We start from the raw sequence: 21,988 nt of genomic DNA on the forward strand, positions 1-21,988 counted from the left end.
TTCACGGTGAGCCTCACTCGCCTCCCGGGCCACACCCATTCCCCTACCCCGCGCTGCGCTTCAGGGAGTTTTGGGCGCCGGGATTGCTCGTCTGTCACGTCGTTGCCACTAGACCTTCTGGGGCCTGTACTACGAAGCAGGTTCTGCATGCCGGGGACATATTTTCCTTAGCTGGCCTCCCCGAGCCTAACATCGGCCACCCAGATAACCAGTACTAGGAAGCTGCCTAGCCACGAGGTCAAACGCGACAAAGAAGACCAGGAAATGCAGCCAAAGTACTACCGCCCCCCTCAGGCGCTCGAGAGGAGCAGGAGACATCAGAAGCGGATCAAAATGTGGAAACGCTTCACGATTTTGCGTGTCATCCTTTCGCAGGGGCCATGCTAATCTTCTCTGTATCGAATCCAATTTTTCATACGTGCTGCCGTAGCAAGCACACAAGTCCTCAGGCGCTGCTTCCCTTTTACTACCCCGTGGGCAGAATGGCCCCTTGACCGCGGTGCAGTCTGGAGGATTTGTGAAAATCACAAAGTGGGTAAGGCCAGAAATGGCCTCATGCCAAATGAGGGGGCCACGCACAATTTGTCTGTCACGCAGGAGGCTTCATTTGGGCCCCAAAGCTAAGCATCCACTCCTATCACGCATGACAGGAAGCCACACTGCGCAGAGTTCTTCATGCCAAACCTCTTAAAAAATTGGTGATATCGTGCTACACAAACAAAATCGACAGGCTGAGCACTTGGCGTGTGTCCGACCTTGGTTGTCGCCCTTCTCTGAAAGCCAGCAGGGGGTGCCGGACTAGATGGCCCATTGGGTCAAAGTTTTACTCCAGGCCATTTTTCGGGTAAGGCCGAGCCGACGACATTCTTGAGAATGTCGCGTTCGGTATGCACAATATATTTTCTACATGTAACCGGCAAGAAACTTTGTCAGAGAGCAGGAACCTGTGATTGACATACCCCGCCGCAATGCTGAGGATTGGTTTTCAGACGCGGGCTACCAGACAACAAAAGTAGGCAGGTGGCCGCAGACACTCCAGTGAGGACAAACGCAGGGAAAATGCTGTGCAGATTCAACGTGTATTTCGCAGCTCTTTGCAATACGGCAACGTTCCCACTCTGTCATGTTTGTCTGCTAATCAAATCAGAGGTGCAAATCTCACTCTGTGTCACTCTACGTTGCACGCCGCACTTTTGCCCCAGTTGTCATGGCTGACATGCAGCCATCTGAGACGGGCAGACTGAGAAGGCTGCTGCATTTCTTCTGAGTAATTGGCATTCCACAAAGCAGAGAGAAGGGTGCACCGTTCCCAGCGGCACTGCAATGCCGGGTCGATGCGTGGAGTGAACGGAGCAAGCCCCTTTTTCAACTCCAAGTGCAAAAAATCCTTTTAATATGTTGTCCCCTTATAGAGGACGTATCAGATATTAAACTGATAAGAACAGATACTACACTTGATCTTAGCCAAAAGGCCGAGAAGCGATGAACCCTTGCTGTTTGCTGCCCCGCCCCACCTCCTGCACAGTTCTGGCTCGTCGTGGTGCAGTCGTTTCAAACGACCGCAAGAACGACTGCCGCTTGGCAGCTCCGCCCAGGAGCTCCTTGGTAAGTAGGTAAGTACGTAAGTAAGTAAATAAGTAAGTAAGTGAGCTTTTGTTCATACAGCACTTTTTAAAACACAGTCACAACGTGCTTTACAGACACATACACGTGCAAAATCGAAACAGATGGATTAATAAAACAGACAAACACCACACAGAGAGAAATCAACCAAAATGAAATAAAACAGGACACGGGAAGAAGAAGGGAGGTATGTAGAAAGGCTTGCGGACGTCAATGGCCTTTGAGGCGTCTTTGAGGGAGGGACGCCCCACAACAGGGTTAATGTGGGACCTACGGCTAGTTCTGGTTAGAAGTCTAGCTGCTGTATTTTGGATTAACTGTAAACGTTTTAAAGAAGACTGACCGAGGCAGGTGTAGAGGGAGTTACAGTAGCCTAACCGGGAGAAAATGAACGCGTGGATTCATTGTTCAAGAACAACGGGGGACAATATAGGCCTTATTTTTGCAATATTTCTTAACTGAGGAAAACAGGACTGGACAAGCTCATTAACGGGACGGTCAAGCGTCGTATACTGGTCGAAGGTGATACCTTTAGAAGACCTTTGGCCGTGGACTTAAACGTTGGGGTGAAGCGGGCCAATGAACTGAGTAGCAGCGGTGACAAGGATCGGTGCTCCCACGCATCTTGTTATGGACAGCTGTTTTTGCTTTTCACAAACACACGAGGCTCTGCCAAACTGCAAAGCCTGCCAAAAATAGATTTAACTCGTGGGTGTTCCTCTCCACGGAAGTCTTTAGTAAAAGGCGAAAGACTTGTACGTTATGAAGAGAAACCAGAGTAAGTACGGCCCGCTCCTCGACAGCAGCCCAAGGAGCCCAGTCGTCCCAGCCACAACCTTCACGGTGAGCCTCACTCGCCTCCCGGGCCACACCCATTCCCCTACCCCGCGCTGCGCTTCAGGGAGTTTTGGGCGCCGGGATTGCTCGTCTGTCACGTCGTTGCCACTAGACCTTCTGGGGCCTGTACTACGAAGCAGGTTCTGCATGCCGGGGACATATTTTCCTTAGCTGGCCTCCCCGAGCCTAACATCGGCCACCCAGATAACCAGTACTAGGAAGCTGCCTAGCCACGAGGTCAAACGCGACAAAGAAGACCAGGAAATGCAGCCAAAGTACTACCGTCCCCCTCAGGCGCTCGAGAGGAGCAGGAGACATCAGAAGCGGATCAAACTGTGGAAACGCTTCACGATTTTGCGTGTCATCCTTTCGCAGGGGCCATGCTAATCTTCTCTGTATCGAATCCAATTTTTCATACGTGCTGCCGTAGCAAGCACACAAGTCCTCAGGCGCTGCTTCCCCTTTACTACCCCGTGGGCAGAATGGCCCCTTGACCGCGGTGCAGTCTGGAGGACTTGTGAAAATCACAAAGTGGGTAAGGCCAGAAATGGCCTCATGCCAAATGAGGGGGCCACGCACAATTTGTCTGTCACGCAGGAGGCTTCATTTGGGCCCCAAAGCTAAGCATCCACTCCTATCACGCATGACAGGAAGCCACACTGCGCAGAGTTCTTCATGCCAAACCTCTTAAAAAATTGGTGATATCGTGCTACACAAACAAAATCGACAGGCTGAGCACTTGGCGTGTGTCCGACCTTGGTTGTCGCCCTTCTCTGAAAGCCAGCAGGGGGTGCCGGACTAGATGGCCCATTGGGTCAAAGTTTTACTCCAGGCCCTTTTTCGGGTAAGGCCGAGCCGACGAAATTCTTGAGAATGTCGCGTTCGGTATGCACAATATATTTTCTACATGTAACCGGCAAGAAACTTTGTCAGAGAGCAGGAACCTGTGATTGACATACCCCGCCGCAATGCTGAGGATTGGTTTTCAGACGCGGGCTACCAGACAACAAAAGTAGGCAGGTGGCCGCAGACACTCCAGTGAGGACAAACGCAGGGAAAATGCTGTGCAGATTCAACGTGTATTTCGCAGCTCTTTGCAATACGGCAACGTTCCCACTCTGTCATGTTTGTCTGCTAATCAAATCAGAGGTGCAAATCTCACTCTGTGTCACTCTACGTTGCACGCCGCACTTTTGCCCCAGTTGTCATGGCTGACATGCAGCCATCTGAGACGGGCAGACTGAGGAGGCTGCTGCATTTCTTCTGAGTAATTGGCATTCCACAAAGCAGAGAGAAGGGTGCACCGTTCCCAGCGGCACTGCAATGCCGGGTCGATGCGTGGAGTGAACGGAGCAAGCCCCTTTTTCAACTCCAAGTGCAAAAAAACCTTTTAATATGTTGTCCCCTTATAGAGGACGTATCAGATATTAAACTGATAAGAACAGATACTACACTTGATCTTAGCCAAAAGGCCGAGAAGCGATGAACCCTTGCTGTTTGCTGCCCCACCCCACCTCCTGCACAGTTCTGGCTCGTCGTGGTGCAGTCGTTTCAAACGACCGCAAGAACGACTGCCGCTTGGCAGCTCCGCCCAGGAGCTCCTTGGTAAGTAAGTAAGTAAGTAAGTAAGTAAGTAAATAAGTAAGTAAGTGAGCTTTTGTTCATACAGCACTTTTTAAAACACACAGTCACAACGTGCTTTACAGACACATACACGTGCAAAATCGAAACAGATGGATTAATAAAACAGACAAACACCACACAGAGAGAAATCAACCAAAATGAAATAAAACAGGACACGGGAAGAAGAAGGGAGGTATGTAGAAAGGCTTGCGGACGTCAATGGCCTTTGAGGCGTCTTTGAGGGAGGGACGCCCCACAACAGGGTTAATGTGGGACCTACGGCTAGTTCTGGTTAGAAGTCTAGCTGCTGTATTTTGGATTAACTGTAAACGTTTTAAAGAAGACTGACCGAGGCAGGTGTAGAGGGAGTTACAGTAGCCTAACCGGGAGAAAATGAACGCGTGGATTCATTGTTCAAGAACAACGGGGGACAATATAGGCCTTATTTTTGCAATATTTCTTAACTGAGGAAAACAGGACTGGACAAGCTCATTAACGGGACGGTCAAGCGTCGTATACTGGTCGAAGGTGATACCTTTAGAAGACCTTTGGCCGTGGACTTAAACGTTGGGGTGAAGCGGGCCAATGAACTGAGTAGCAGCGGTGACAAGGATCGGTGCTCCCACGCATCTTGTTATGGACAGCTGTTTTTGCTTTTCACAAACACACGAGGCTCTGCCAAACTGCAAAGCCTGCCAAAAATAGATTTAACTCGTGGGTGTTCCTCTCCACGGAAGTCTTTAGTAAAAGGCGAAAGACTTGTACGTTATGAAGAGAAACCAGAGTAAGTACGGCCCGCTCCTCGACAGCAGCCCAAGGAGCCCAGTCGTCCCAGCCACAACCTTCACGGTGAGCCTCACTCGCCTCCCGGGCCACACCCATTCCCCTACCCCGCGCTGCGCTTCAGGGAGTTTTGGGCGCCGGGATTGCTCGTCTGTCACGTCGTTGCCACTAGACCTTCTGGGGCCTGTACTACGAAGCAGGTTCTGCATGCCGGGGACATATTTTCCTTAGCTGGCCTCCCCGAGCCTAACATCGGCCACCCAGATAACCAGTACTAGGAAGCTGCCTAGCCACGAGGTCAAACGCGACAAAGAAGACCAGGAAATGCAGCCAAAGTACTACCGTCCCCCTCAGGCGCTCGAGAGGAGCAGGAGACATCAGAAGCGGATCAAACTGTGGAAACGCTTCACGATTTTGCGTGTCATCCTTTCGCAGGGGCCATGCTAATCTTCTCTGTATCGAATCCAATTTTTCATACGTGCTGCCGTAGCAAGCACACAAGTCCTCAGGCGCTGCTTCCCCTTTACTAGCCCGTGGGCAGAATGGCCCCTTGACCGCGGTGCAGTCTGGAGGACTTGTGAAAATCACAAAGTGGGTAAGGCCAGAAATGGCCTCATGCCAAATGAGGGGGCCACGCACAATTTGTCTGTCACGCAGGAGGCTTCATTTGGGCCCCAAAGCTAAGCATCCACTCCTATCACGCATGACAGGAAGCCACACTGCGCAGAGTTCTTCATGCCAAACCTCTTAAAAAATTGGTGATATCGTGCTACACAAACAAAATCGACAGGCTGAGCACTTGGCGTGTGTCCGACCTTGGTTGTCGCCCTTCTCTGAAAGCCAGCAGGGGGTGCCGGACTAGATGGCCCATTGGGTCAAAGTTTTACTCCAGGCCCTTTTTCGGGTAAGGCCGAGCCGACGAAATTCTTGAGAATGTCGCGTTCGGTATGCACAATATATTTTCTACATGTAACCGGCAAGAAACTTTGTCAGAGAGCAGGAACCTGTGATTGACTTACCCCGCCGCAATGCTGAGGATTGGTTTTCAGACGCGGGCTACCAGACAACAAAAGTAGGCAGGTGGCCGCAGACACTCCAGTGAGGACAAACGCAGGGAAAATGCTGTGCAGATTCAACGTGTATTTCGCAGCTCTTTGCAATACGGCAACGTTCCCACTCTGTCATGTTTGTCTGCTGATCAAATCAGAGGTGCAAATCTCACTCTGTGTCACTCTACGTTGCACGCCGCACTTTTGCCCCAGTTGTCATGGCTGACATGCAGCCATCTGAGACGGGCAGACTGAGGAGGCTGCTGCATTTCTTCTGAGTAATTGGCATTCCACAAAGCAGAGAGAAGGGTGCACCGTTCCCAGCGGCACTGCAATGCCGGGTCGATGCGTGGAGTGAACGGAGCAAGCCCCTTTTTCAACTCCAAGTGCAAAAAAACTTTTTAATATGTTGTCCCCTTATAGAGGACGTATCAGATATTAAACTGATAAGAACAGATACTACACTTGATCTTAGCCAAAAGGCCGAGAAGCGATGAACCCTTGCTGTTTGCTGCCCCGCCCCACCTCCTGCACAGTTCTGGCTCGTCGTGGTGCAGTCGTTTCAAACGACCGCAAGAACGACTGCCGCTTGGCAGCTCCGCCCAGGAGCTCCTTGGTAAGTAGGTAAGTAAGTAAGTAAATAAGTAAGTAAGTGAGCTTTTGTTCATACAGCACTTTTTAAAACACACAGTCACAACGTGCTTTACAGACACATACACGTGCAAAATCGAAACAGATGGATTAATAAAACAGACAAACACCACACAGAGAGAAATCAACCAAAATGAAATAAAACAGGACACGGAAAGAAGAAGGGAGGTATGTAGAAAGGCTTGCGGACGTCAATGGCCTTTGAGGCGTCTTTGAGGGAGGGACGCCCCACAACAGGGTTAATGTGGGACCTACGGCTAGTTCTGGTTAGAAGTCTAGCTGCTGTATTTTGGATTAACTGTAAACGTTTTAAAGAAGACTGACCGAGGCAGGTGTAGAGGGAGTTACAGTAGCCTAACCGGGAGAAAATGAACGCGTGGATTCATTGTTCAAGAACAACGGGGGACAATATAGGCCTTATTTTTGCAATATTTCTTAACTGAGGAAAACAGGACTGGACAAGCTCATTAACGGGACGGTCAAGCGTCGTATACTGGTCGAAGGTGATACCTTTAGAAGACCTTTGGCCGTGGACTTAAACGTTGGGGTGAAGCGGGCCAATGAACTGAGTAGCAGCGGTGACAAGGATCGGTGCTCCCACGCATCTTGTTATGGACAGCTGTTTTTGCTTTTCACAAACACACGAGGCTCTGCCAAACTGCAAAGCCTGCCAAAAATAGATTTAACTCGTGGGTGTTCCTCTCCACGGAAGTCTTTAGTAAAAGGCGAAAGACTTGTACGTTATGAAGAGAAACCAGAGTAAGTACGGCCCGCTCCTCGACAGCAGCCCAAGGAGCCCAGTCGTCCCAGCCACAACCTTCACGGTGAGCCTCACTCGCCTCCCGGGCCACACCCATTCCCCTACCCCGCGCTGCGCTTCAGGGAGTTTTGGGCGCCGGGATTGCTCGTCTGTCACGTCGTTGCCACTAGACCTTCTGGGGCCTGTACTACGAAGCAGGTTCTGCATGCCGGGGACATATTTTCCTTAGCTGGCCTCCCCGAGCCTAACATCGGCCACCCAGATAACCAGTACTAGGAAGCTGCCTAGCCACGAGGTCAAACGCGACAAAGAAGACCAGGAAATGCAGCCAAAGTACTACCGTCCCCCTCAGGCGCTCGAGAGGAGCAGGAGACATCAGAAGCGGATCAAAATGTGGAAACGCTTCACGATTTTGCGTGTCATCCTTTCGCAGGGGCCATGCTAATCTTCTCTGTATCGAATCCAATTTTTCATACGTGCTGCCGTAGCAAGCACACAAGTCCTCAGGCGCTGCTTCCCCTTTACTACCCCGTGGGCAGAATGGCCCCTTGACCGCGGTGCAGTCTGGAGGACTTGTGAAAATCACAAAGTGGGTAAGGCCAGAAATGGCCTCATGCCAAATGAGGGGGCCACGCACAATTTGTCTGTCACGCAGGAGGCTTCATTTGGGCCCCAAAGCTAAGCATCCACTCCTATCACGCATGACAGGAAGCCACACTGCGCAGAGTTCTTCATGCCAAACCTCTTAAAAAATTGGTGATATCGTGCTACACAAACAAAATCGACAGGCTGAGCACTTGGCGTGTGTCCGACCTTGGTTGTCGCCCTTCTCTGAAAGCCAGCAGGGGGTGCCGGACTAGATGGCCCATTGGGTCAAAGTTTTACTCCAGGCCCTTTTTCGGGTAAGGCCGAGCCGACGAAATTCTTGAGAATGTCGCGTTCGGTATGCACAATATATTTTCTACATGTAACCGGCAAGAAACTTTGTCAGAGAGCAGGAACCTGTGATTGACATACCCCGCCGCAATGCTGAGGATTGGTTTTCAGACGCGGGCTACCAGACAACAAAAGTAGGCAGGTGGCCGCAGACACTCCAGTGAGGACAAACGCAGGGAAAATGCTGTGCAGATTCAACGTGTATTTCGCAGCTCTTTGCAATACGGCAACGTTCCCACTCTGTCATGTTTGTCTGCTAATCAAATCAGAGGTGCAAATCTCACTCTGTGTCACTCTACGTTGCACGCCGCACTTTTGCCCCAGTTGTCATGGCTGACATGCAGCCATCTGAGACGGGCAGACTGAGGAGGCTGCTGCATTTCTTCTGAGTAATTGGCATTCCACAAAGCAGAGAGAAGGGTGCACCGTTCCCAGCGGCACTGCAATGCCGGGTCGATGCGTGGAGTGAACAGAGCAAGCCCCTTTTTCAACTCCAAGTGCAAAAAAATCCTTTTAATATGTTGTCCCCTTATAGAGGACGTATCAGATATTAAACTGATAAGAACAGATACTACACTTGATCTTAGCCAAAAGGCCGAGAAGCGATGAACCCTTGCTGTTTGCTGCCCCGCCCCACCTCCTGCACAGTTCTGGCTCGTCGTGGTGCAGTCGTTTCAAACGACCGCAAGAACGACTGCCGCTTGGCAGCTCCGCCCAGGAGCTCCTTGGTAAGTAGGTAAGTAAGTAAGTAAGTAAGTAAGTAAGTAAATAAGTAAGTAAGTGAGCTTTTGTTCATACAGCACTTTTTAAAACACACAGTCACAACGTGCTTTACAGACACATACACGTGCAAAATCGAAACAGATGGATTAATAAAACAGACAAACACCACACAGAGAGAAATCAACCAAAATGAAATAAAACAGGACACGGGAAGAAGAAGGGAGGTATGTAGAAAGGCTTGCGGACGTCAATGGCCTTTGAGGCGTCTTTGAGGGAGGGACGCCCCACAACAGGGTTAATGTGGGACCTACGGCTAGTTCTGGTTAGAAGTCTAGCTGCTGTATTTTGGATTAACTGTAAACGTTTTAAAGAAGACTGACCGAGGCAGGTGTAGAGGGAGTTACAGTAGCCTAACCGGGAGAAAATGAACGCGTGGATTCATTGTTCAAGAACAACGGGGGACAATATAGGCCTTATTTTTGCAATATTTCTTAACTGAGGAAAACAGGACTGGACAAGCTCATTAACGGGACGGTCAAGCGTCGTATACTGGTCGAAGGTGATACCTTTAGAAGACCTTTGGCCGTGGACTTAAACGTTGGGGTGAAGCGGGCCAATGAACTGAGTAGCAGCGGTGACAAGGATCGGTGCTCCCACGCATCTTGTTATGGACAGCTGTTTTTGCTTTTCACAAACACACGAGGCTCTGCCAAACTGCAAAGCCTGCCAAAAATAGATTTAACTCGTGGGTGTTCCTCTCCACGGAAGTCTTTAGTAAAAGGCGAAAGACTTGTACGTTATGAAGAGAAACCAGAGTAAGTACGGCCCGCTCCTCGACAGCAGCCCAAGGAGCCCAGTCGTCCCAGCCACAACCTTCACGGTGAGCCTCACTCGCCTCCCGGGCCAAACCCATTCCCCTACCCCGCGCTGCGCTTCAGGGAGTTTTGGGCGCCGGGATTGCTCGTCTGTCACGTCGTTGCCACTAGACCTTCTGGGGCCTGTACTACGAAGCAGGTTCTGCATGCCGGGGACATATTTTCCTTAGCTGGCCTCCCCGAGCCTAACATCGGCCACCCAGATAACCAGTACTAGGAAGCTGCCTAGCCACGAGGTCAAACGCGACAAAGAAGACCAGGAAATGCAGCCAAAGTACTACCGCCCCCCTCAGGCGCTCGAGAGGAGCAGGAGACATCAGAAGCGGATCAAAATGTGGAAACGCTTCACGATTTTGCGTGTCATCCTTTCGCAGGGGCCATGCTAATCTTCTCTGTATCGAATCCAATTTTTCATACGTGCTGCCGTAGCAAGCACACAAGTCCTCAGGCGCTGCTTCCCTTTTACTACCCCGTGGGCAGAATGGCCCCTTGACCGCGGTGCAGTCTGGAGGATTTGTGAAAATCACAAAGTGGGTAAGGCCAGAAATGGCCTCATGCCAAATGAGGGGGCCACGCACAATTTGTCTGTCACGCAGGAGGCTTCATTTGGGCCCCAAAGCTAAGCATCCACTCCTATCACGCATGACAGGAAGCCACACTGCGCAGAGTTCTTCATGCCAAACCTCTTAAAAAATTGGTGATATCGTGCTACACAAACAAAATCGACAGGCTGAGCACTTGGCGTGTGTCCGACCTTGGTTGTCGCCCTTCTCTGAAAGCCAGCAGGGGGTGCCGGACTAGATGGCCCATTGGGTCAAAGTTTTACTCCAGGCCATTTTTCGGGTAAGGCCGAGCCGACGACATTCTTGAGAATGTCGCGTTCGGTATGCACAATATATTTTCTACATGTAACCGGCAAGAAACTTTGTCAGAGAGCAGGAACCTGTGATTGACATACCCCGCCGCAATGCTGAGGATTGGTTTTCAGACGCGGGCTACCAGACAACAAAAGTAGGCAGGTGGCCGCAGACACTCCAGTGAGGACAAACGCAGGGAAAATGCTGTGCAGATTCAACGTGTATTTTGCAGCTCTTTGCAATACGGCAACGTTCCCACTCTGTCATGTTTGTCTGCTAATCAAATCAGAGGTGCAAATCTCACTCTGTGTCACTCTACGTTGCACGCCGCACTTTTGCCCCAGTTGTCATGGCTGACATGCAGCCATCTGAGACGGGCAGACTGAGGAGGCTGCTGCATTTCTTCTGAGTAATTGGCATTCCACAAAGCAGAGAGAAGGGTGCACCGTTCCCAGCGGCACTGCAATGCCGGGTCGATGCGTGGAGTGAACAGAACAAGCCCCTTTTTCAACTCCAAGTGCAAAAAAATCCTTTTAATATGTTGTCCCCTTATAGAGGACGTATCAGATATTAAACTGATAAGAACAGATACTACACTTGATCTTAGCCAAAAGGCCGAGAAGCGATGAACCCTTGCTGTTTGCTGCCCCGCCCCACCTCCTGCACAGTTCTGGCTCGTCGTGGTGCAGTCGTTTCAAACGACCGCAAGAACGACTGCCGCTTGGCAGCTCCGCCCAGGAGCTCCTTGGTAAGTAGGTAAGTAAGTAAGTAAGTAAGTAAGTAAGTAAATAAGTAAGTAAGTGAGCTTTTGTTCATACAGCACTTTTTAAAACACACAGTCACAACGTGCTTTACAGACACATACACGTGCAAAATCGAAACAGATGGATTAATAAAACAGACAAACACCACACAGAGAGAAATCAACCAAAATGAAATAAAACAGGACACGGGAAGAAGAAGGGAGGTATGTAGAAAGGCTTGCGGACGTCAATGGCCTTTGAGGCGTCTTTGAGGGAGGGACGCCCCACAACAGGGTTAATGTGGGACCTACGGCTAGTTCTGGTTAGAAGTCTAGCTGCTGTATTTTGGATTAACTGTAAACGTTTTAAAGAAGACTGACCGAGGCAGGTGTAGAGGGAGTTACAGTAGCCTAACCGGGAGAAAATGAACGCGTGGATTCATTGTTCAAGAACAACGGGGGACAATATAGGCCTTATTTTTGCAATATTTCTTAACTGAGGAAAACAGGACTGGACAAGCTCATTAACGGGACGGTCAAGCGTCGTATACTGGTCGAAGGTGATACCTTTAGAAGACCTTTGGCCGTGGACTTAAACGTTGGGGTGAAGCGGGCCAATGAACTGAGTAGCAGCGGTGACAAGGATCGGTGCTCCCACGCATCTTGTTATGGACAGCTGTTTTTGCTTTTCACAAACACACGAGGCTCTGCCAAACTGCAAAGCCTGCCAAAAATAGATTTAACTCGTGGGTGATCCTCTCCACGGAAGTCTTTAGTAAAAGGCGAAAGACTTGTACGTTATGAAGAGAAACCAGAGTAAGTACGGCCCGCTCCTCGACAGCAGCCCAACGAGCCCAGTCGTCCCAGCCACAACCTTCACGGTGAGCCTCACTCGCCTCCCGGGCCACACCCATTCCCCTACCCCGCGCTGCGCTTCAGGGAGTTTTGGGCGCCGGGATTGCTCGTCTGTCACGTCGTTGCCACTAGACCTTCTGGGGCCTGTACTACGAAGCAGGTTCTGCATGCCGGGGACATATTTTCCTTAGCTGGCCTCCCCGAGCCTAACATCGGCCACCCAGATAACCAGTACTAGGAAGCTGCCTAGCCACGAGGTCAAACGCGACAAAGAAGACCAGGAAATGCAGCCAAAGTACTACCGCCCCCCTCAGGCGCTCGAGAGGAGCAGGAGACATCAGAAGCGGATCAAAATGTGGAAACGCTTCACGATTTTGCGTGTCATCCTTTCGCAGGGGCCATGCTAATCTTCTCTGTATCGAATCCAATTTTTCATACGTGCTGCCGTAGCAAGCACACAAGTCCTCAGGCGCTGCTTCCCTTTTACTACCCCGTGGGCAGAATGGCCCCTTGACCGCGGTGCAGTCTGGAGGATTTGTGAAAATCACAAAGTGGGTAAGGCCAGAAATGGCCTCATGCCAAATGAGGGGGCCACGCACAATTTGTCTGTCACGCAGGAGGCTTCATTTGGGCCCCAAAGCTAAGCATCCACTCCTATCACGCATGACAGGAAGCCACACTGCGCAGAGTTCTTCATGCCAAACCTCTTAAAAAATTGGTGATATCGTGCTACACAAACAAAATCGACAGGCTGAGCACTTGGCGTGTGTCCGACCTTGGTTGTCGCCCTTCTCTGAAAGCCAGCAGGGGGTGCCGGACTAGATGGCCCATTGGGTCAAAGTTTTACTCCAGGCCATTTTTCGGGTAAGGCCGAGCCGACGACATTCTTGAGAATGTCGCGTTCGGTATGCACAATATATTTTCTACATGTAACCGGCAAGAAACTTTGTCAGAGAGCAGGAACCTGTGATTGACATACCCCGCCGCAATGCTGAGGATTGGTTTTCAGACGCGGGCTACCAGACAACAAAAGTAGGCAGGTGGCCGCAGACACTCCAGTGAGGACAAACGCAGGGAAAATGCTGTGCAGATTCAACGTGTATTTCGCAGCTCTTTGCAATACGGCAACGTTCCCACTCTGTCATGTTTGTCTGCTAATCAAATCAGAGGTGCAAATCTCACTCTGTGTCACTCTACGTTGCACGCCGCACTTTTGCCCCAGTTGTCATGGCTGACATGCAGCCATCTGAGACGGGCAGACTGAGAAGGCTGCTGCATTTCTTCTGAGTAATTGGCATTCCACAAAGCAGAGAGAAGGGTGCACCGTTCCCAGCGGCACTGCAATGCCGGGTCGATGCGTGGAGTGAACGGAGCAAGCCCCTTTTTCAACTCCAAGTGCAAAAAATCCTTTTAATATGTTGTCCCCTTATAGAGGACGTATCAGATATTAAACTGATAAGAACAGATACTACACTTGATCTTAGCCAAAAGGCCGAGAAGCGATGAACCCTTGCTGTTTGCTGCCCCGCCCCACCTCCTGCACAGTTCTGGCTCGTCGTGGTGCAGTCGTTTCAAACGACCGCAAGAACGACTGCCGCTTGGCAGCTCCGCCCAGGAGCTCCTTGGTAAGTAGGTAAGTACGTAAGTAAGTAAATAAGTAAGTAAGTGAGCTTTTGTTCATACAGCACTTTTTAAAACACAGTCACAACGTGCTTTACAGACACATACACGTGCAAAATCGAAACAGATGGATTAATAAAACAGACAAACACCACACAGAGAGAAATCAACCAAAATGAAATAAAACAGGACACGGGAAGAAGAAGGGAGGTATGTAGAAAGGCTTGCGGACGTCAATGGCCTTTGAGGCGTCTTTGAGGGAGGGACGCCCCACAACAGGGTTAATGTGGGACCTACGGCTAGTTCTGGTTAGAAGTCTAGCTGCTGTATTTTGGATTAACTGTAAACGTTTTAAAGAAGACTGACCGAGGCAGGTGTAGAGGGAGTTACAGTAGCCTAACCGGGAGAAAATGAACGCGTGGATTCATTGTTCAAGAACAACGGGGGACAATATAGGCCTTATTTTTGCAATATTTCTTAACTGAGGAAAACAGGACTGGACAAGCTCATTAACGGGACGGTCAAGCGTCGTATACTGGTCGAAGGTGATACCTTTAGAAGACCTTTGGCCGTGGACTTAAACGTTGGGGTGAAGCGGGCCAATGAACTGAGTAGCAGCGGTGACAAGGATCGGTGCTCCCACGCATCTTGTTATGGACAGCTGTTTTTGCTTTTCACAAACACACGAGGCTCTGCCAAACTGCAAAGCCTGCCAAAAATAGATTTAACTCGTGGGTGTTCCTCTCCACGGAAGTCTTTAGTAAAAGGCGAAAGACTTGTACGTTATGAAGAGAAACCAGAGTAAGTACGGCCCGCTCCTCGACAGCAGCCCAAGGAGCCCAGTCGTCCCAGCCACAACCTTCACGGTGAGCCTCACTCGCCTCCCGGGCCACACCCATTCCCCTACCCCGCGCTGCGCTTCAGGGAGTTTTGGGCGCCGGGATTGCTCGTCTGTCACGTCGTTGCCACTAGACCTTCTGGGGCCTGTACTACGAAGCAGGTTCTGCATGCCGGGGACATATTTTCCTTAGCTGGCCTCCCCGAGCCTAACATCGGCCACCCAGATAACCAGTACTAGGAAGCTGCCTAGCCACGAGGTCAAACGCGACAAAGAAGACCAGGAAATGCAGCCAAAGTACTACCGTCCCCCTCAGGCGCTCGAGAGGAGCAGGAGACATCAGAAGCGGATCAAACTGTGGAAACGCTTCACGATTTTGCGTGTCATCCTTTCGCAGGGGCCATGCTAATCTTCTCTGTATCGAATCCAATTTTTCATACGTGCTGCCGTAGCAAGCACACAAGTCCTCAGGCGCTGCTTCCCCTTTACTACCCCGTGGGCAGAATGGCCCCTTGACCGCGGTGCAGTCTGGAGGACTTGTGAAAATCACAAAGTGGGTAAGGCCAGAAATGGCCTCATGCCAAATGAGGGGGCCACGCACAATTTGTCTGTCACGCAGGAGGCTTCATTTGGGCCCCAAAGCTAAGCATCCACTCCTATCACGCATGACAGGAAGCCACACTGCGCAGAGTTCTTCATGCCAAACCTCTTAAAAAATTGGTGATATCGTGCTACACAAACAAAATCGACAGGCTGAGCACTTGGCGTGTGTCCGACCTTGGTTGTCGCCCTTCTCTGAAAGCCAGCAGGGGGTGCCGGACTAGATGGCCCATTGGGTCAAAGTTTTACTCCAGGCCCTTTTTCGGGTAAGGCCGAGCCGACGAAATTCTTGAGAATGTCGCGTTCGGTATGCACAATATATTTTCTACATGTAACCGGCAAGAAACTTTGTCAGAGAGCAGGAACCTGTGATTGACATACCCCGCCGCAATGCTGAGGATTGGTTTTCAGACGCGGGCTACCAGACAACAAAAGTAGGCAGGTGGCCGCAGACACTCCAGTGAGGACAAACGCAGGGAAAATGCTGTGCAGATTCAACGTGTATTTCGCAGCTCTTTGCAATACGGCAACGTTCCCACTCTGTCATGTTTGTCTGCTAATCAAATCAGAGGTGCAAATCTCACTCTGTGTCACTCTACGTTGCACGCCGCACTTTTGCCCCAGTTGTCATGGCTGACATGCAGCCATCTGAGACGGGCAGACTGAGGAGGCTGCTGCATTTCTTCTGAGTAATTGGCATTCCACAAAGCAGAGAGAAGGGTGCACCGTTCCCAGCGGCACTGCAATGCCGGGTCGATGCGTGGAGTGAACGGAGCAAGCCCCTTTTTCAACTCCAAGTGCAAAAAAACCTTTTAATATGTTGTCCCCTTATAGAGGACGTATCAGATATTAAACTGATAAGAACAGATACTACACTTGATCTTAGCCAAAAGGCCGAGAAGCGATGAACCCTTGCTGTTTGCTGCCCCACCCCACCTCCTGCACAGTTCTGGCTCGTCGTGGTGCAGTCGTTTCAAACGACCGCAAGAACGACTGCCGCTTGGCAGCTCCGCCCAGGAGCTCCTTGGTAAGTAAGTAAGTAAGTAAGTAAGTAAGTAAATAAGTAAGTAAGTGAGCTTTTGTTCATACAGCACTTTTTAAAACACACAGTCACAACGTGCTTTACAGACACATACACGTGCAAAATCGAAACAGATGGATTAATAAAACAGACAAACACCACACAGAGAGAAATCAACCAAAATGAAATAAAACAGGACACGGGAAGAAGAAGGGAGGTATGTAGAAAGGCTTGCGGACGTCAATGGCCTTTGAGGCGTCTTTGAGGGAGGGACGCCCCACAACAGGGTTAATGTGGGACCTACGGCTAGTTCTGGTTAGAAGTCTAGCTGCTGTATTTTGGATTAACTGTAAACGTTTTAAAGAAGACTGACCGAGGCAGGTGTAGAGGGAGTTACAGTAGCCTAACCGGGAGAAAATGAACGCGTGGATTCATTGTTCAAGAACAACGGGGGACAATATAGGCCTTATTTTTGCAATATTTCTTAACTGAGGAAAACAGGACTGGACAAGCTCATTAACGGGACGGTCAAGCGTCGTATACTGGTCGAAGGTGATACCTTTAGAAGACCTTTGGCCGTGGACTTAAACGTTGGGGTGAAGCGGGCCAATGAACTGAGTAGCAGCGGTGACAAGGATCGGTGCTCCCACGCATCTTGTTATGGACAGCTGTTTTTGCTTTTCACAAACACACGAGGCTCTGCCAAACTGCAAAGCCTGCCAAAAATAGATTTAACTCGTGGGTGTTCCTCTCCACGGAAGTCTTTAGTAAAAGGCGAAAGACTTGTACGTTATGAAGAGAAACCAGAGTAAGTACGGCCCGCTCCTCGACAGCAGCCCAAGGAGCCCAGTCGTCCCAGCCACAACCTTCACGGTGAGCCTCACTCGCCTCCCGGGCCACACCCATTCCCCTACCCCGCGCTGCGCTTCAGGGAGTTTTGGGCGCCGGGATTGCTCGTCTGTCACGTCGTTGCCACTAGACCTTCTGGGGCCTGTACTACGAAGCAGGTTCTGCATGCCGGGGACATATTTTCCTTAGCTGGCCTCCCCGAGCCTAACATCGGCCACCCAGATAACCAGTACTAGGAAGCTGCCTAGCCACGAGGTCAAACGCGACAAAGAAGACCAGGAAATGCAGCCAAAGTACTACCGTCCCCCTCAGGCGCTCGAGAGGAGCAGGAGACATCAGAAGCGGATCAAACTGTGGAAACGCTTCACGATTTTGCGTGTCATCCTTTCGCAGGGGCCATGCTAATCTTCTCTGTATCGAATCCAATTTTTCATACGTGCTGCCGTAGCAAGCACACAAGTCCTCAGGCGCTGCTTCCCCTTTACTACCCCGTGGGCAGAATGGCCCCTTGACCGCGGTGCAGTCTGGAGGACTTGTGAAAATCACAAAGTGGGTAAGGCCAGAAATGGCCTCATGCCAAATGAGGGGGCCACGCACAATTTGTCTGTCACGCAGGAGGCTTCATTTGGGCCCCAAAGCTAAGCATCCACTCCTATCACGCATGACAGGAAGCCACACTGCGCAGAGTTCTTCATGCCAAACCTCTTAAAAAATTGGTGATATCGTGCTACACAAACAAAATCGACAGGCTGAGCACTTGGCGTGTGTCCGACCTTGGTTGTCGCCCTTCTCTGAAAGCCAGCAGGGGGTGCCGGACTAGATGGCCCATTGGGTCAAAGTTTTACTCCAGGCCCTTTTTCGGGTAAGGCCGAGCCGACGAAATTCTTGAGAATGTCGCGTTCGGTATGCACAATATATTTTCTACATGTAACCGGCAAGAAACTTTGTCAGAGAGCAGGAACCTGTGATTGACATACCCCGCCGCAATGCTGAGGATTGGTTTTCAGACGCGGGCTACCAGACAACAAAAGTAGGCAGGTGGCCGCAGACACTCCAGTGAGGACAAACGCAGGGAAAATGCTGTGCAGATTCAACGTGTATTTCGCAGCTCTTTGCAATACGGCAACGTTCCCACTCTGTCATGTTTGTCTGCTAATCAAATCAGAGGTGCAAATCTCACTCTGTGTCACTCTACGTTGCACGCCGCACTTTTGCCCCAGTTGTCATGGCTGACATGCAGCCATCTGAGACGGGCAGACTGAGGAGGCTGCTGCATTTCTTCTGAGTAATTGGCATTCCACAAAGCAGAGAGAAGGGTGCACCGTTCCCAGCGGCACTGCAATGCCGGGTCGATGCGTGGAGTGAACGGAGCAAGCCCCTTTTTCAACTCCAAGTGCAAAAAAACCTTTTAATATGTTGTCCCCTTATAGAGGACGTATCAGATATTAAACTGATAAGAACAGATACTACACTTGATCTTAGCCAAAAGGCCGAGAAGCGATGAACCCTTGCTGTTTGCTGCCCCACCCCACCTCCTGCACAGTTCTGGCTCGTCGTGGTGCAGTCGTTTCAAACGACCGCAAGAACGACTGCCGCTTGGCAGCTCCGCCCAGGAGCTCCTTGGTAAGTAAGTAAGTAAGTAAGTAAGTAAGTAAATAAGTAAGTAAGTGAGCTTTTGTTCATACAGCACTTTTTAAAACACACAGTCACAACGTGCTTTACAGACACATACACGTGCAAAATCGAAACAGATGGATTAATAAAACAGACAAACACCACACAGAGAGAAATCAACCAAAATGAAATAAAACAGGACACGGGAAGAAGAAGGGAGGTATGTAGAAAGGCTTGCGGACGTCAATGGCCTTTGAGGCGTCTTTGAGGGAGGGACGCCCCACAACAGGGTTAATGTGGGACCTACGGCTAGTTCTGGTTAGAAGTCTAGCTGCTGTATTTTGGATTAACTGTAAACGTTTTAAAGAAGACTGACCGAGGCAGGTGTAGAGGGAGTTACAGTAGCCTAACCGGGAGAAAATGAACGCGTGGATTCATTGTTCAAGAACAACGGGGGACAATATAGGCCTTATTTTTGCAATATTTCTTAACTGAGGAAAACAGGACTGGACAAGCTCATTAACGGGACGGTCAAGCGTCGTATACTGGTCGAAGGTGATACCTTTAGAAGACCTTTGGCCGTGGACTTAAACGTTGGGGTGAAGCGGGCCAATGAACTGAGTAGCAGCGGTGACAAGGATCGGTGCTCCCACGCATCTTGTTATGGACAGCTGTTTTTGCTTTTCACAAACACACGAGGCTCTGCCAAACTGCAAAGCCTGCCAAAAATAGATTTAACTCGTGGGTGTTCCTCTCCACGGAAGTCTTTAGTAAAAGGCGAAAGACTTGTACGTTATGAAGAGAAACCAGAGTAAGTACGGCCCGCTCCTCGACAGCAGCCCAAGGAGCCCAGTCGTCCCAGCCACAACCTTCACGGTGAGCCTCACTCGCCTCCCGGGCCACACCCATTCCCCTACCCCGCGCTGCGCTTCAGGGAGTTTTGGGCGCCGGGATTGCTCGTCTGTCACGTCGTTGCCACTAGACCTTCTGGGGCCTGTACTACGAAGCAGGTTCTGCATGCCGGGGACATATTTTCCTTAGCTGGCCTCCCCGAGCCTAACATCGGCCACCCAGATAACCAGTACTAGGAAGCTGCCTAGCCACGAGGTCAAACGCGACAAAGAAGACCAGGAAATGCAGCCAAAGTACTACCGTCCCCCTCAGGCGCTCGAGAGGAGCAGGAGACATCAGAAGCGGATCAAACTGTGGAAACGCTTCACGATTTTGCGTGTCATCCTTTCGCAGGGGCCATGCTAATCTTCTCTGTATCGAATCCAATTTTTCATACGTGCTGCCGTAGCAAGCACACAAGTCCTCAGGCGCTGCTTCCCCTTTACTAGCCCGTGGGCAGAATGGCCCCTTGACCGCGGTGCAGTCTGGAGGACTTGTGAAAATCACAAAGTGGGTAAGGCCAGAAATGGCCTCATGCCAAATGAGGGGGCCACGCACAATTTGTCTGTCACGCAGGAGGCTTCATTTGGGCCCCAAAGCTAAGCATCCACTCCTATCACGCATGACAGGAAGCCACACTGCGCAGAGTTCTTCATGCCAAACCTCTTAAAAAATTGGTGATATCGTGCTACACAAACAAAATCGACAGGCTGAGCACTTGGCGTGTGTCCGACCTTGGTTGTCGCCCTTCTCTGAAAGCCAGCAGGGGGTGCCGGACTAGATGGCCCATTGGGTCAAAGTTTTACTCCAGGCCCTTTTTCGGGTAAGGCCGAGCCGACGAAATTCTTGAGAATGTCGCGTTCGGTATGCACAATATATTTTCTACATGTAACCGGCAAGAAACTTTGTCAGAGAGCAGGAACCTGTGATTGACTTACCCCGCCGCAATGCTGAGGATTGGTTTTCAGACGCGGGCTACCAGACAACAAAAGTAGGCAGGTGGCCGCAGACACTCCAGTGAGGACAAACGCAGGGAAAATGCTGTGCAGATTCAACGTGTATTTCGCAGCTCTTTGCAATACGGCAACGTTCCCACTCTGTCATGTTTGTCTGCTGATCAAATCAGAGGTGCAAATCTCACTCTGTGTCACTCTACGTTGCACGCCGCACTTTTGCCCCAGTTGTCATGGCTGACATGCAGCCATCTGAGACGGGCAGACTGAGGAGGCTGCTGCATTTCTTCTGAGTAATTGGCATTCCACAAAGCAGAGAGAAGGGTGCACCGTTCCCAGCGGCACTGCAATGCCGGGTCGATGCGTGGAGTGAACGGAGCAAGCCCCTTTTTCAACTCCAAGTGCAAAAAAACTTTTTAATATGTTGTCCCCTTATAGAGGACGTATCAGATATTAAACTGATAAGAACAGATACTACACTTGATCTTAGCCAAAAGGCCGAGAAGCGATGAACCCTTGCTGTTTGCTGCCCCGCCCCACCTCCTGCACAGTTCTGGCTCGTCGTGGTGCAGTCGTTTCAAACGACCGCAAGAACGACTGCCGCTTGGCAGCTCCGCCCAGGAGCTCCTTGGTAAGTAGGTAAGTAAGTAAGTAAATAAGTAAGTAAGTGAGCTTTTGTTCATACAGCACTTTTTAAAACACACAGTCACAACGTGCTTTACAGACACATACACGTGCAAAATCGAAACAGATGGATTAATAAAACAGACAAACACCACACAGAGAGAAATCAACCAAAATGAAATAAAACAGGACACGGGAAGAAGAAGGGAGGTATGTAGAAAGGCTTGCGGACGTCAATGGCCTTTGAGGCGTCTTTGAGGGAGGGACGCCCCACAACAGGGTTAATGTGGGACCTACGGCTAGTTCTGGTTAGAAGTCTAGCTGCTGTATTTTGGATTAACTGTAAACGTTTTAAAGAAGACTGACCGAGGCAGGTGTAGAGGGAGTTACAGTAGCCTAACCGGGAGAAAATGAACGCGTGGATTCATTGTTCAAGAACAACAGGGGACAATATAGGCCTTATTTTTGCAATATTTCTTAACTGAGGAAAACAGGACTGGACAAGCTCATTAACGGGACGGTCAAGCGTCGTATACTGGTCGAAGGTGATACCTTTAGAAGACCTTTGGCCGTGGACTTAAACGTTGGGGTGAAGCGGGCCAATGAACTGAGTAGCAGCGGTGACAAGGATCGGTGCTCCCACGCATCTTGTTATGGACAGCTG

At 50.4% G+C, this 21,988-nt stretch overlaps 26 non-coding genes across 26 annotated transcripts; all 26 read right to left on the minus strand.

Annotated features, from left to right (window-relative positions):
- Positions 1 to 330: 330 nt before the first annotated feature.
- Positions 331 to 437, minus strand: LOC137190330 (U6 spliceosomal RNA). The gene has a single exon (XR_010930157.1). It is a non-coding gene; the product is annotated as a U6 spliceosomal RNA (small nuclear RNA).
- An 856-nt stretch (positions 438 to 1,293) lies between these two features.
- On the minus strand, positions 1,294 to 1,484 carry LOC137189959 (U2 spliceosomal RNA). Its single transcript, XR_010929800.1, has one exon. It is a non-coding gene; the product is annotated as a U2 spliceosomal RNA (small nuclear RNA).
- Positions 1,485 to 2,289: 805 nt separating this feature from the next.
- Positions 2,290 to 2,405, minus strand: LOC137190159 (U5 spliceosomal RNA). Its single transcript, XR_010929992.1, has one exon. It is a non-coding gene; the product is annotated as a U5 spliceosomal RNA (small nuclear RNA).
- A 385-nt stretch (positions 2,406 to 2,790) lies between these two features.
- On the minus strand, positions 2,791 to 2,897 carry LOC137190371 (U6 spliceosomal RNA). Its single transcript, XR_010930197.1, has one exon. It is a non-coding gene; the product is annotated as a U6 spliceosomal RNA (small nuclear RNA).
- Positions 2,898 to 3,753: 856 nt separating this feature from the next.
- LOC137190001 (U2 spliceosomal RNA) lies at positions 3,754 to 3,944 on the minus strand. Its single transcript, XR_010929841.1, has one exon. It is a non-coding gene; the product is annotated as a U2 spliceosomal RNA (small nuclear RNA).
- Positions 3,945 to 4,755: 811 nt separating this feature from the next.
- LOC137190160 (U5 spliceosomal RNA) lies at positions 4,756 to 4,871 on the minus strand. The gene has a single exon (XR_010929993.1). It is a non-coding gene; the product is annotated as a U5 spliceosomal RNA (small nuclear RNA).
- A 385-nt stretch (positions 4,872 to 5,256) lies between these two features.
- On the minus strand, positions 5,257 to 5,363 carry LOC137190372 (U6 spliceosomal RNA). The gene has a single exon (XR_010930198.1). It is a non-coding gene; the product is annotated as a U6 spliceosomal RNA (small nuclear RNA).
- Positions 5,364 to 6,219: 856 nt separating this feature from the next.
- LOC137189991 (U2 spliceosomal RNA) lies at positions 6,220 to 6,410 on the minus strand. The gene has a single exon (XR_010929832.1). It is a non-coding gene; the product is annotated as a U2 spliceosomal RNA (small nuclear RNA).
- An 803-nt stretch (positions 6,411 to 7,213) lies between these two features.
- LOC137190161 (U5 spliceosomal RNA) lies at positions 7,214 to 7,329 on the minus strand. Its single transcript, XR_010929994.1, has one exon. It is a non-coding gene; the product is annotated as a U5 spliceosomal RNA (small nuclear RNA).
- A 385-nt stretch (positions 7,330 to 7,714) lies between these two features.
- Positions 7,715 to 7,821, minus strand: LOC137190332 (U6 spliceosomal RNA). The gene has a single exon (XR_010930158.1). It is a non-coding gene; the product is annotated as a U6 spliceosomal RNA (small nuclear RNA).
- An 856-nt stretch (positions 7,822 to 8,677) lies between these two features.
- Positions 8,678 to 8,869, minus strand: LOC137190094 (U2 spliceosomal RNA). Its single transcript, XR_010929932.1, has one exon. It is a non-coding gene; the product is annotated as a U2 spliceosomal RNA (small nuclear RNA).
- Positions 8,870 to 9,688: 819 nt separating this feature from the next.
- LOC137190163 (U5 spliceosomal RNA) lies at positions 9,689 to 9,804 on the minus strand. The gene has a single exon (XR_010929996.1). It is a non-coding gene; the product is annotated as a U5 spliceosomal RNA (small nuclear RNA).
- Positions 9,805 to 10,189: 385 nt separating this feature from the next.
- Positions 10,190 to 10,296, minus strand: LOC137190333 (U6 spliceosomal RNA). The gene has a single exon (XR_010930159.1). It is a non-coding gene; the product is annotated as a U6 spliceosomal RNA (small nuclear RNA).
- An 856-nt stretch (positions 10,297 to 11,152) lies between these two features.
- Positions 11,153 to 11,344, minus strand: LOC137190118 (U2 spliceosomal RNA). The gene has a single exon (XR_010929956.1). It is a non-coding gene; the product is annotated as a U2 spliceosomal RNA (small nuclear RNA).
- An 819-nt stretch (positions 11,345 to 12,163) lies between these two features.
- LOC137190285 (U5 spliceosomal RNA) lies at positions 12,164 to 12,279 on the minus strand. Its single transcript, XR_010930115.1, has one exon. It is a non-coding gene; the product is annotated as a U5 spliceosomal RNA (small nuclear RNA).
- Positions 12,280 to 12,664: 385 nt separating this feature from the next.
- On the minus strand, positions 12,665 to 12,771 carry LOC137190334 (U6 spliceosomal RNA). The gene has a single exon (XR_010930160.1). It is a non-coding gene; the product is annotated as a U6 spliceosomal RNA (small nuclear RNA).
- An 856-nt stretch (positions 12,772 to 13,627) lies between these two features.
- On the minus strand, positions 13,628 to 13,818 carry LOC137189960 (U2 spliceosomal RNA). Its single transcript, XR_010929801.1, has one exon. It is a non-coding gene; the product is annotated as a U2 spliceosomal RNA (small nuclear RNA).
- An 805-nt stretch (positions 13,819 to 14,623) lies between these two features.
- LOC137190165 (U5 spliceosomal RNA) lies at positions 14,624 to 14,739 on the minus strand. Its single transcript, XR_010929997.1, has one exon. It is a non-coding gene; the product is annotated as a U5 spliceosomal RNA (small nuclear RNA).
- A 385-nt stretch (positions 14,740 to 15,124) lies between these two features.
- Positions 15,125 to 15,231, minus strand: LOC137190373 (U6 spliceosomal RNA). The gene has a single exon (XR_010930199.1). It is a non-coding gene; the product is annotated as a U6 spliceosomal RNA (small nuclear RNA).
- Positions 15,232 to 16,087: 856 nt separating this feature from the next.
- Positions 16,088 to 16,278, minus strand: LOC137190002 (U2 spliceosomal RNA). Its single transcript, XR_010929842.1, has one exon. It is a non-coding gene; the product is annotated as a U2 spliceosomal RNA (small nuclear RNA).
- An 811-nt stretch (positions 16,279 to 17,089) lies between these two features.
- LOC137190166 (U5 spliceosomal RNA) lies at positions 17,090 to 17,205 on the minus strand. The gene has a single exon (XR_010929998.1). It is a non-coding gene; the product is annotated as a U5 spliceosomal RNA (small nuclear RNA).
- A 385-nt stretch (positions 17,206 to 17,590) lies between these two features.
- LOC137190374 (U6 spliceosomal RNA) lies at positions 17,591 to 17,697 on the minus strand. Its single transcript, XR_010930200.1, has one exon. It is a non-coding gene; the product is annotated as a U6 spliceosomal RNA (small nuclear RNA).
- Positions 17,698 to 18,553: 856 nt separating this feature from the next.
- LOC137190003 (U2 spliceosomal RNA) lies at positions 18,554 to 18,744 on the minus strand. The gene has a single exon (XR_010929843.1). It is a non-coding gene; the product is annotated as a U2 spliceosomal RNA (small nuclear RNA).
- Positions 18,745 to 19,555: 811 nt separating this feature from the next.
- On the minus strand, positions 19,556 to 19,671 carry LOC137190167 (U5 spliceosomal RNA). Its single transcript, XR_010929999.1, has one exon. It is a non-coding gene; the product is annotated as a U5 spliceosomal RNA (small nuclear RNA).
- A 385-nt stretch (positions 19,672 to 20,056) lies between these two features.
- Positions 20,057 to 20,163, minus strand: LOC137190375 (U6 spliceosomal RNA). Its single transcript, XR_010930201.1, has one exon. It is a non-coding gene; the product is annotated as a U6 spliceosomal RNA (small nuclear RNA).
- An 856-nt stretch (positions 20,164 to 21,019) lies between these two features.
- LOC137189992 (U2 spliceosomal RNA) lies at positions 21,020 to 21,210 on the minus strand. Its single transcript, XR_010929833.1, has one exon. It is a non-coding gene; the product is annotated as a U2 spliceosomal RNA (small nuclear RNA).
- Between the last annotated feature and the right edge of the window lie 778 nt (positions 21,211 to 21,988).

Source organism: Thunnus thynnus, chromosome 9, assembly GCF_963924715.1.
Source record: "Thunnus thynnus chromosome 9, fThuThy2.1, whole genome shotgun sequence".
NCBI classification, from domain to species: domain Eukaryota; kingdom Metazoa; phylum Chordata; class Actinopteri; order Scombriformes; family Scombridae; genus Thunnus; species Thunnus thynnus.